The 12,983-nt window shown below is 35.6% G+C and overlaps 1 pseudogene; it reads right to left on the bottom strand.

Moving 5' to 3' along the window:
- Positions 1 to 3,156: 3,156 nt before the first annotated feature.
- LOC110718067 lies at positions 3,157 to 9,545 on the bottom strand (annotated as a pseudogene).
- Positions 9,546 to 12,983: the final 3,438 nt, after the last annotated feature.

Raw genomic sequence — 12,983 nt, 5'->3', positions numbered from 1 at the left:
TTAATATGTGTTAATAATTTCAAAAAATAAACAAATTTATGTTTTAATTTGTATGTGTGTGGATACTTTTACATATAATTACATGTTAATTTTGTGTTAATTATGTGTAAATTTAGATATTAAATGTATTATGCGTTAAATATAGAAATGAAATTTAGAAATTTCAAATTTTGAAATTACTTCTGTGTTAATTTTGTGTCAAATGTATTAATATAATCCTTATGTAATTACATTTATATGTCATTGTTGCAGGATTATGGTGGAGACGGAAATGATTATAGTGGAATTTTTGTACATGATGGTCTGTTCGAAGATGCTCAACAAGCGATTGATTGGGCAAAACAGGTTGCAATTAGATCGGATTTTTGTTTAGTAGTAGCAAGTCATAAATCTCAACGGGATGGTCGAATGGATCGCATTTGAGATGCGACCGTTATCGCAAAAGGGAGGAACGAGATTTCAGCCAAGCGATTCGGTTTGATACAAAGCGGAAAGGTTGTGGGTGTCATTTCAGAGTAAAGGTTCAACAACAGCAAAGGCGTGACGGTTGGGAAGTGAAGGGTTACGGTAAATGGGGGTATCACAACCATGAGATGATAGTATATGAAGTGGGTCATCGACAGTTAAGCGGCCTAAGTCCTGCTGCGAAACTAGTTGTAAAAGAAATGAGTGATGCTCAAGTGAAGCCTGCTAAAATATTAGCATCTGTGTTAGAGAAATTTCCTGAAGACCAGCCAAACCGAAGACACATCTACAACGTCAGACAGAAATTGAGGTTTGAACGGTTAGAGGGAAGGAACCCTATACAGTAGCTTCTACACCAGGCACAAGCACGCGGTTACCTGTACTGGTTTGAATATGATGAAGACACATCGGAGGTGACTCATTTGTTCCTTGTGCATCCTGATTGTGGTGATATGATTTCGTCTTGGCCATCTGTGATTTTGATCGATTCAACGTACAAGACAAACAAGTACAAGTTCCCACTGGTTGAGATGGTTGGGATGGCTCCAATGAACCAGAACTTTCTGATTGGTTATGCAGTCATGAAGGATGAGACGGCTGCGAGTTACTATTGGGTGTTGGAGAAGTTGAGAAATTACATCGGCCCAAATGTTCAGCCATCAGCCATCGTTAGTGATTGTGAGGGAGGTCTCTTTGCCCCTATAGCGGAGCTGTTTCCGGAGTCGAGCCATTTACTGTGCACATGGCACATCAACAACTGTGTGAAAGTCAAATCCTACAACCTTTTCAACAAGAATTTAGATTCAGCAGAGAGATTGGTAAATGGTAAGTGGCGGAAGATCCTGCAAGCTACCACAGAGGCAGAGTACGATCGAGCCTTGGATAACTTCAAGGATGCGTACTAATGGTGCCCGGCAATGGTAGACTATGTGATGCAACAGTGGATACCTCAGAGGGAAAAGTTTGTCAAATATTGGACAAACCAAGTTCTTAATTTTGGAAACACTACAACATGTAGAGTGAGAGCGCTCATTGAGCTTTGAAGGACTGGATTGATTCTTCCACCTCTGCTCTGGATACACTGTTCGAGAGAATAAACAAGGCTATTGATACTCAGAAGAACGACATCAAGAACTCTCTCAAGGACTCTAGACGACGACATGGCATGATGTATATCCATTTCATATTTAAGATTCTCCTTGGTCGTGTGTCACAAGACTGCTTAGGGTTGATTCTGAGCGAGCACAACAGGATGAGGGAGTTGGGTGATGAAGTGGCTATTCGGTGCGGATGTGCTATATCAGTGACTCATGGACTACCTTGTGCATGCACCATTCACCGCGTAATTACGCAAGATAGGGCGTCGTTACATGTTGATCAGGTTCATCCATTCTGGCAGACGCTCGTTATTGGAGTGCATGTTGTTCCACAGACGGTCCACCGTGAACAGGAGGAGTTGGAGCAGTTTTGTTCGATGTTTGACCAAGTGTCCTCTAGCCACCCTTCAATCATTCGTGATGTTACCCACGTACTTCATGACGTGTTCAACACGTCATGCTTGGATCACGAGGAACCTGAAGGGGTCGAGCGACCTAGAGGTCGACAACCATGCCGGAACAGGAGTGCGTTTGAGTACATTCGTGGTCGTGGTCGTGGTCGTACATCGTCATCAAGTGGTAGCCAATCTTCTTCGTCGGTGAATATGCCCGGCACCGGTACAGTACTTTACTTTAATTTACTTTTTAGAATGTTTGTTTAGTTTACTGCTGACTTGTTAGTCGTGTTTATTGATATGTGCAACAGGAAGAATGGAAATTGAACATTTTCCATATAAGGACAGGATCCCTAACATCATGCTACCATACTTGGATGGTTGGAATGATGTGTTGCAGATGGTAACTGCGGATTCCGGGTTGTGGCTGATGTGTTTCAGATGGGTGAAGACAACTACGGTTTAGTGCGTCAGTTGATGTACAGTGAAATTGCCTCAAACCGAGATGTTTATCGCCATGTGTACAACCAGGAATTGGATAGGTCTCTACAGCGTATCCGGTGGGGAGGAGGACCTTGCGGTCAAAATCATAAGTTCGATGCGCCACTTGATCTCTTTGCCGTTGCAAACATCTACAAGTGTGCAGTCATGCATTTCGGCCTTAGTTTGCATAGTCGAGCTTATTATCCATGTACCACGGTTCTCCCTTGGTGTTCGCCTGAGAACGTCACCAGACCGGTAAGAGAGGTTGCTATTGCATTTCTGGGGCCGTCATACAGACATTTCATCCGATTGGACCTGTCATCCGATTTTCCGGTCCCACCGATCATACCTCGGTGGTACACCATTCGTAGAACAAGCGTAGAGGGTTGGGAGTTGTATCATGCCCGGATGCAGCAGTGGAACAACCTAGTTGCCATTTAGTTTTTCACGCGTATACCTACCTTTTCTATGTAACCTTGTATTTTAATTGCTATTTTTATTCCATTTATTTATTTTTCGTATTCTAACTTTGACTAAATTTATATCTTGCATGCACACTAATTAGATTTTGCGCGTTATAAACTAAAAAGATAATGTCAAATTTTATAAACTTAAAATAATAATTTCAAATGTTACAAACTAAAAAGATAATGTCAACTTTTACAAACAACTATGATAATGTACAAATTGTTCTATAAATCGCTCTGTGGCGCCCTCTACCACTGCTCAAGGGCTCGTTCCAGATCATCATAGCAGCTCTGCTTGATGCACTCGTCATGCTGTCCTTCTCCTCGAAAATTCTGTGTCGCACCTGCATCATCTTTCCCATCCACTACACACAATAAAACACATGAAATTCAATAACGAAGTATTATATAAAAAAAAACACAACAACAAATGTTTTATGAGACGTACCGCATCCACGGCAGTGGGCGGTGGCACATCATCATCATCATCGGCGTCGTCGCCGTGGTAGAGGTTGTACCATTCCATGTAGTGCTGGTCACACCTGGCAGTCACCCCAATTGGCGGTCGCTGCAGCTCCGTCGTCCATAGGCGGACAACCATCGGAAACTGCTCCCACGTGGCAATCATGATTGCCGGCCATTGAACGACGTACTCCTTCGACGACGCAGATCAGACCGCCTTACTGGGCCATGCTGGTGGAGGAGGAACAACTTGGACAAATCCAAGCTGGCGAAGACAGCGCTGCGGCATATACGCCTCTACGATCTCACGACACTGAATCAGTCCCGTGTAAAGGGTCCTGGGTACCCTATTATAGGGTTCTGGCCGAAAGGCATCCAGTTCACCTGCACATTTTTAAAATTAGTAAGATTCATATAATAAACGCATCAAACTGTAAAAGTAGAAATAATTTAAACACTTTACCTCTAATGGGGACATCCTGTCAAGCAATAACTGTATCGATCGCAGGCAGTCAATGGACTTCTTCTCGAAACGCGGACTCCACGCATAGGCACGTGGTTGCCCATCCCCAATAGGAACCGGGTCGCGGTGTGGTCGAAACGCAGGAAAATACTCGTATATCCAGGTCTGTAATAATGTCAGACATCCAGTGATACCTGTCGCATCAGCCCGACTCGAGAATCCTAACTGGCGATACATATACGCCAACGTAGCCGACCCCCAAGATAACTGGCCTACTCTGTCGGGCTCACACGTGTCAACTATGTCGCGTGGCCTGAGCTTGTTTCCGCTCTTATTCGGAAACAAGGTACACCCGAGAAAAAGAAAAACATATGCAGCCAGTTGTGTGTCATGCGTCCTTCGTGAGTGGGGTGCAAACATCGCTGCAAAACGGATGCGATCTTAACACCGCCGTGATCCCAAACACCAAGTGTCGCTGTGTACATCACAGCCCTATCCACCGCCAACAGCTCCGCTAGTAAATCTGTCTGATCTGCATCAGTGACAACAGAAAGTCGGTTTTCCTCTACGGGAATCCAAGGATGGCGTCAACGTCATCCAACATGATCGTCATCTCACCGATCAGAAGGTGGAAAGAGTTCGTATCCGGCTGCCATCGCTCAACGAAAGTCGTGATCAGCGTTGAGTCAATCCTTTCGTGCATGGTGGCAGGAAGGTGACTCACTCTAGTGCCCCTCAATCGGCCGACCATCTCGCTCTCCTCCGGCCAAGCATCAGCCCAACTACACAAAAAGTTACAAGTCTTTTCCCGGGTTTGGCATTTCAAAATGCCCGTATCCAAAGCCCTCTCATGGTCCTCCCAGATACGGGTAGCGATGTGTCCTAGAAATCTAGGAATCACACTCCCGTCTACAGGTCCCCCAGCCACCTCACCCCTCACCCCCCAAGAATCATTAACGACCCTCGACCGTTTTCTGCTAACCGCAGACACATTCGACGCAGATGATGTGCAAGATCTACTAACAAATCTACCATCTCTACCCTTACGCACATCTACCCTATGCGTCTCATACATATCATCAAGCCTCTGGCTGAATGGACCGTAATCATCATATGGTCCACTCTGATCGTCCACATCCTCATTTGCATCCTCCTCCTCATAATCATCATCATCATCTTTATCATCCTCATAATAGTGCACCCGTTCTCTGTGAGCCGCGGCCGAAATACCACGGGATCTAACGTGTCTGGGCTCCGAGCTCTCCATTGAGTAGATCGTAGTTCTCATAATGTCCATACTCTTCCCCGCCCCAGGTCCAAAATGTGATGCCTAACTCCATTTAAATAACGAAAAATAATAGTAATTGTTATTATTATTATTTATATTAATAATATATTTTTAAAAGTATCAACAACAAAAAATAGAAATACCTAACCAAAAGATAATATCAAATAAACAAAAAAATACTAACAAATTGACATTAAAAAGAAAAGTACACAACATCGGAAAAAAAAATAACAAATTCGAAAATACACACAAAAACAAAAAAAAACACCAAAACATACAATATGAACATAAAAAAAATTAAATAAAAATAAATAAATAAATAAAACAATATACAAATAATGGAAAAAAAATATAAACATAAAAAAAAATTAACAAATTTGAAAAAAAAAATATAAACATAAACAAAACAATATAAACATAAACCAAAACAAAAAATATAAACAAAAACAGTAAAATATAAACAACAAACAATAAAATCAAAAAGATAAACAAAAAAAAAATCAAAAATACAAAGCAAAAAAGAAAAAAAAAAAAAAAAACCAAAAAAAAAAAAATAATAACCAAAAAAATTGAAACAAAACCCAAAACAAAAAAAAAATAATAACCTAAAAATTAAATTAAAAAAAAACTGGAAAAAAAAATATAAAACAAAAACATGAAAAAAAATATAAAAAAATGAAAAAAAAAGGAGGTGGCGCCTGGGCAGGACGCCACTGTCACGGTGGCGGCGTCTACGTTGGACGCCGCCACCGTGGCAGTGGCTTCCTGCCCAGGCGTTGCCACCGTGGCATTGGCGTCCTGCCCAGGCCCCAGGCACCGCCGCCGTGGCCATGGCATCTGGGTAAGGTGCCGCCACTTCTCCTGGTTTTTTATTAAAAAAAAACATTTAAAAATACCTTTCCACCGCAAAACCGCCTTCCTCCCGCCACCGTTGCCGCCACTTCCTTGCCTTGCCACCTTGACATTTTAAAAAAAAAAATTAGAGAGAGAAAATGAGAGTAGAGAGTAGAGAGAAGATGAGAGTGTGTTTTTTACTTTGAGGGCAAAAGTGTCATTTCACTTCAAATTTGTGGGCTTTATGTAGAGATTTGCGGGCGATATTTAGCAGTTCACTAAAAATAACCAAAGTAAGTACAAACTACATTTTGTGACGAAGGGGTATAACTCTGGCCTTGATGATTATTAGGCTTTAATATTATAAGCTAAGTTTTGAATATAGCATCTCTATCCCATCATTACGACCAGTGTGAAAGTCAAAATATTTCTTATTTCAAAATGCCTAATAAAGTGGGCTAACAAAGAACACTGCAGTTGTTCGTGTGTAGTTTGAGTTTGTCACTATTCAATGCACCGCCCCTTTCATCTTCCCATTGCTAACAACCTGCCTCAAGTTGAACTTCAATTAATAATCTCCTAACTGATGTACTCATATATCACAATTTTTTACGAAGTGTTTTGTACAAGAAATAAATATAATACAAATATAAGAAAAACATAGGTATGTAGATATACAGTGGCGGGTCTGGGGGTAGCTAGGGTGGGCCCTTGGCCTTCCCTTTCTTTTGGTAATCTATTAAATATTGTTTGGTTATGGGGGAAAATTGAATTCATTTTACAGCTTTCAAGTCTTCCCAATATCATTTTTTTTTAGTCTCAAGCTCCGCCACACTCGCACACACACATACACATAAACCAAACCATTGCTCATCCTTAAAAAGTTGGTGCCCCGGAACATTGGCGGGTGCTTGAACTATATTTATTTTGCACTTGGGTATTCTTATGGTCAAACTTGAATCAGGGCATTTTGGATAGTGATTTATAGTTAAGATGTTGTCTTCAATTATCTCATTTGCAAAATAACCTTTTCTAACCCAAGCCCTTGGGATATTTGCTCTAAGATCTTCATTCCCAAGCACTTCAAGGCAAAAACATATGCTTCAACTATCTCCCTGAAAATTTAGGCACGAGTACAATGTAAACAAAGACTAGTTAAAGTTGTGCGTATTTGGTCTAAAAATGACTACTTCGTATTCAGTTGGTAGTTTTAGTATGGAGGTTTATGCACTTGTACTTTTATAAGAAGCCAACATGTCTATTTTAATTTGGGCATATACGTTAAACGATGGGTGTAGACACAACAAACATTTCAATGTATGTCACATTTCAATTCATACTTATTACATGATCAATTTAACATTTAATGAGTGATAATATGATTGATTACCTACAACTTTCAAGATTTTGAGGCCAAAATCTGATGCTTTCCTCCAAAGGGTTACAATTGTGCCTTAAAACATCCCTCCAAAAATGAAACTCCTCGATGTCATAATTGTAGCTATTTGAATAAATTCTATGAATATTTTTTAAATCTTCTTTTATGTTTATTTTCGATCTTTCCTCTGGAGGCAAATCAAATACTTCCTTGAACACTTTCATTGCATCATTCATTAACTCTTTCGAAATTCCATGTTTTACCACCTATTTTGAGAGAAGAAAAATAAATACATAAAACTAATTTATGATTAAATTATTAATATATAAATTGGTAAAATTGGCCATAGTGACACCACTTATTAATGAGGTGCATAATATAGTACTTTCGCCGTTTCAGTAATATTGCAACAACTGGACTTTTGCACTATTCATCATGCTTGTTTGACCACAAATTATGATTTATATGTAAAGTAAAATATAGTCATGTGGGGTCTTGTTAGACTCGTCTTGTAAAATACTTTCACAATATCAACTTTTTATAATTTTTACTCTTATATAATTCTAGATACTTAACATATAAAATATGCTTTAGGACGCGTAATTTCATTCTTGTAGCAATATTTGTGTAACAAAGGAAGTATGACTTATGCATTAGATACCTTATTACAACCACTATAGCTTTGGGTGCATACAATGACATAAATAAGGTCAGAGATTAAAGCTTCCAGTGGAAAAGTTATATCTTGCTTATTTAAATTATTATTACTACTATTATTAGACAAAAGTGACATCATGGGCACAAAATTTTAACAAGGTGCACGTAGCACCATAAATTTTGACTAATAATCATTTGTAGCAGCACAAAAGTAAATAATGTATAGTTATACAATTGCTACGGAGTACTAAATACGTGAAGTACGCACCTAAAATAATCCCAACTCTTGGCTAGCCTTCATAATTTGCTGGATTGAATTCTTTTCATCACGAAGATCAATTATTGGAATTTCTATTTTGCATGCATGACCTAAAAATTGTATAGAAGAATTTTAACTATAAGTTTAAGTATGTCGTAGTATTTAAGTACGGCTATGGTTAGTTCATCCAAGTACCTAATTACTTATTTCGGATAAGAAAAATTAAGTTTCAATGCGCATTCAAGTCATAATTTATCGTTTTTGTGAGACTTTTTATTGCTTAATATCATTAATTATATAATAAAACAAAATATAAAGTATATGTTTGTAAATACACATTAATACAAATCTAATAAATTAAAACACAATTTGATATATATTCTCATCATTCCAAAGTAATTGACACACTCGAACTTGATTTACATGTCAATGCACTAGTTTGACCTTAGATATATAGTTAATTATATTAGTAAAAAAATTATAAAAAGTTAAAATTATAAAACTATATTTAAATACCTACACCATATCTCCATGTATAACAACATATACATATCATGAAAATTTTTCTTAAAACTATGGTCAAAGTTAATCTACGAATAGTGAAAAAAAAGGTTGTGTCAATTATTATTCTCACATGGATTAACTCACATATAGGTTTTTTTTTTTTTTTTTTTGACAAGACATATAAGGTTAAAATTTAGTCAATTAGGCAACCTGATTAGATAAGAAAAAATAAATTCAGATCATATTAGATTAGAAAAATAAGTTCATATTAGATAAGATAAAAAAAAAATAAAAAAAAATAAAAAAAAAGTCATTTCAGAGAAGATTAGAATTAATAAGTTCAGATCTAGTTAGATAGCAAAATTAAGGTGAACTAAACATAGTCTTGTTTTTTTTGGCGGAAAAACATAGCCTTTTTTAAGGATTTTATTACTTATTTCAAATTAAAAAGTTCAAATTAGATTAGATTAGAAAAATTAAGTTTATATTTACTATATTATTGTTTTGTGTGCAGTTTTTCATTGTTAAATATCTTTAATTTTGTAATAAAAAATTTATAAAAATTTCATTTTTAAATACACATAAATACAAATTTAGTAAGACCTTATTTGATATATTATTCTTTATGGATTAATGTACAATTAAGGTCTATTAAATTAAATATGAAAAAAAAAGTTTAGATGAGATAAGCAATAATAACGTGAACTAAACATAGCCTAAATCAAGAGGTTGACATACTCTCTCTGCTAGTGCATTACTTACCTAATGTGCACCAGTTAATTTTTTTGGACATCTTCTTTTATAGTGTACTAGTTTAAGTTTCGTACAACGCACGGTTTTTACTTAACCTTAATATAAATTACAATGTTTTTGAAAGACGAATTACAATGTTAATTAACAATAATTTTTTTAAAAAAAAAAATCAATATTTTTAATTGAAACAAAGACTTGATTTTCTTTTCAAAAGAAATTATCATGAATTTTAAATTATATTAATATCAAAAGTTATTGATCATTAAACATTTAAAAAAAACACAAATTTAATGACTATAGGATTTTATATAAGAATAAAATTTTATGTTATTTATAACATGTTGAATGTACTTATATACGCCATATGTCCCTAATTTGTTGGCATGTTTTGACCGCCACAATGTTTTATAGCATACTTTGACCGACACAATGTAAATTGACTTATTTTTTGTGATAATTAATAATCAAGGTTTTTTTTAATGTTTATTTCATATTATAGTTATTGAATTGTAGTGTTATTATTATGAATAAATCAGCTAATATATAATAAAAGCTAAAGTGTCAATCCTGGTTGGAGCAAAAAAAACTTTCAAAGAAAAAATGATGTAGAATGATTCGGCATACGAGAATAGTACATTATTCTAATATATTACCTTATACGTAGTATATATGTTTGTTTCTTATAGAAAAATACCTATTATAAAATATATAAAAGATATGTTTAAATATTTTCATTGAATGCATATAGAATATACTTCGTACATAGTTGCCAAATTGAAAGTTAAATATTATAGGATATATTAAATTAATATTTATGAAGCTTTGTAAAATAAAAAAAAAATAATAAAAAAAAAGGAAAGTAAAAGTGGCGGGAAATTTTTTAATCAAATCATGACAAGTGTCATGTCAGATTTGCTTTTAGTATTATGTTATTGATTTTTTTAGGGTAATGCTATATCCCTTAGGTCTAAGAATAAACACTTAATATCCATTTTAATTTAGTCTTAATATAAGAATGCATGACAAAATTACGTGCAAATCAATGTAATTAATGTTATATTTTTATTTGTTTTTTTTCCCCATTTTTCCTAAGGGCTATGTATAACATTTTACAAGTATTTTTTATTTTATTTTATTTTTATTTTATTATCTCTAGGTACTATGTCACTATTCTTCTTTTACATATACTAATATATTTTATTTTATCATGCAATTATTGTTCTTCTTTTACATCCCTTACCATTAAATAAACCATTACCCTACTATTTCTATCCCATCTATCTATCTATTATATAATTTCTGAGTCACTTTTTCAACTTTTAACCACAACCTTTCAAAACCTCAACTCTCAATTCTCATGCAATTTCCTTTTTTTTTTTAATTATTATTATTATTATTATTATTATTATTATTATTATTATTATTATTATTATTATTATTATTATTATTATTATTTGCAGCACTATCCTCCAAACTTCCACCACTCTAATAAATAAATTTCACCATTATTTTTCCTAATAACACACATACTATCCCAAAAAAACTACCTATTTTATTATATTATATTATCCAAAATTATTATTTTTTTAAAAACCCCAATATTACAAGAAATCTATATTATAATTGCACTTTTTTTGTCCTACCTTTTCAACACAACACTTGAAAACTCAATCTCTAAAAGTTATGTGCACTTCATTCTTTTTTTTAATTTTTTATTTTTTTTATAAAAATAATAATGCCACCATAAATTCCACTATTTTCCTTTTTAAAAAATCTTTCAATTGTTTTCTTATATATATTTTTCTTAAAATCATTCAATAACTACCTAATTATTAATTCAATAATCATCAAAATAAAAAATATATACATCATGTTTTCTATGCAACTAGCCACGGCGTGTGATTATTTGCAAAGAAACAAAATTACCCCTGTAACACTGACAAATATTTATTATTAATTCAATAATTAGCAGCGCAAAAGAACAAAGTAGCCCTTATAACAATGATCAAATCAATGCACTTAAAAAACGAAGGGAGTACAGTATTACAGTGTATGTTTTAGGAGTGTGTTTTATTCAACTCATTATTTTAATTAATTTGAAACATAACTTTATTTTGTTTGAACTTATATGAACTTATTTAAGATTATTTCTATCTCAATTTATCTTTCTCATTTGGTAAAAAATAATTCAAAATTTAATAAATCACCCATCTTAAATTTTGAACACTATGTAAATAAGGGACTCTTTATACTCCGGTTCTCAAATTTATAATGATACATTCTAATTGACTACTTGACCGTTAATTCATTATAATTAAAATGAGAGAGAAGATAACTCAAAATAACCAAGGATGTGCATAAAACCTCACCCGTTCTTCTTTAATATTGTAAACTTATAAAAAGGTAGATATTAGTAAAATTTACATTGAAAAGATTCAAACAAAATCTTACATGATTATATTTTATGTAGTTATAAATAACAAAATATAATTGTGAATAGATAATGTTTCGGGGTTTTCTGATGTCCTGCGGGAGAGTTACAATTCCGAGACTGGAACCGGACGCTTGTACCTGCAAAACAAACGGATGCTCCGGATGATTGGAGATCCGCCTCCGACGGTCAAGTTAGTACTTGATTAAGGAGTAATTAATGCGGAAATTAAAGTGATTGGGTCTCTCTAGGTGAGAGTGTTTAATGTGTGTAATCTGCGTAATCTCCCTTAATGAGGATTAAGGGAGGTATTTATAACCTCGGGAAACGTGCCAATCTAGGTTTAGGTTAACCTTGGGCTGATTGGGCTTCCCTCGGAAGTTGGGCCTAGGTGACCGGCTTCTCCATTAGGCATTGAGTATGCCACGTGTCATGACATAATAAGTCCAGGGTGGACGAATAAGTGTGTGCCACGTGGCAAGCCCTGAGAGGTCCAACTGGGGGACACTTGGCAGGACCTGATTGGCCCACGTGGCGCATTCCGATTGGTGGGAGCAAAATCCCCTAATCATTTGCCCCTCACAGGTGGCACGTGACTGGTCACGTGTTACCTGTGACAGGTGTCGCCCTGTAACAGGCGACGACCTGCTACAGGTGTCACTCGGCGAGAGGCCGAGAGATTCTCCCGCCAAAATTTTGAATTCTAGAAGTGACCCTTCGCCTTCTCACTTCGCCTATATAAAGGAGTGTTGACTCCGGTCATTTTCACACTTGAAAAATTTGTGAGAGAACATTCAGACCCCTGAACTTGCTCTGACATTTTGGACCCTTTCTGCCTACCGCCTGCTCTGACAAGCCGACTGCAAAGGATTTTCAGAACTTCATCAATCGTCACTCGTTCAGGTAACCGTCGGTTCTCTTACTCTTAATTTTCTCTTTACTTTATTCTTTTTTGAAATGGCACCACGGAAGCACACGACACGACCTAGGTTAGTGATCAGCCGGTCACCGGGGACGGCAGAATCTAGGACTAGGAGTGTCGCCTTC

Source organism: Chenopodium quinoa, unplaced genomic scaffold (genome assembly GCF_001683475.1).
Source record: "Chenopodium quinoa cultivar QQ74 unplaced genomic scaffold, ASM168347v1, whole genome shotgun sequence".
NCBI lineage: Eukaryota > Viridiplantae > Streptophyta > Magnoliopsida > Caryophyllales > Amaranthaceae > Chenopodium > Chenopodium quinoa.
The sequence above is the reverse complement of the archived record's forward strand: the minus strand, read 5'-3'. Positions and strand labels throughout refer to the sequence as shown.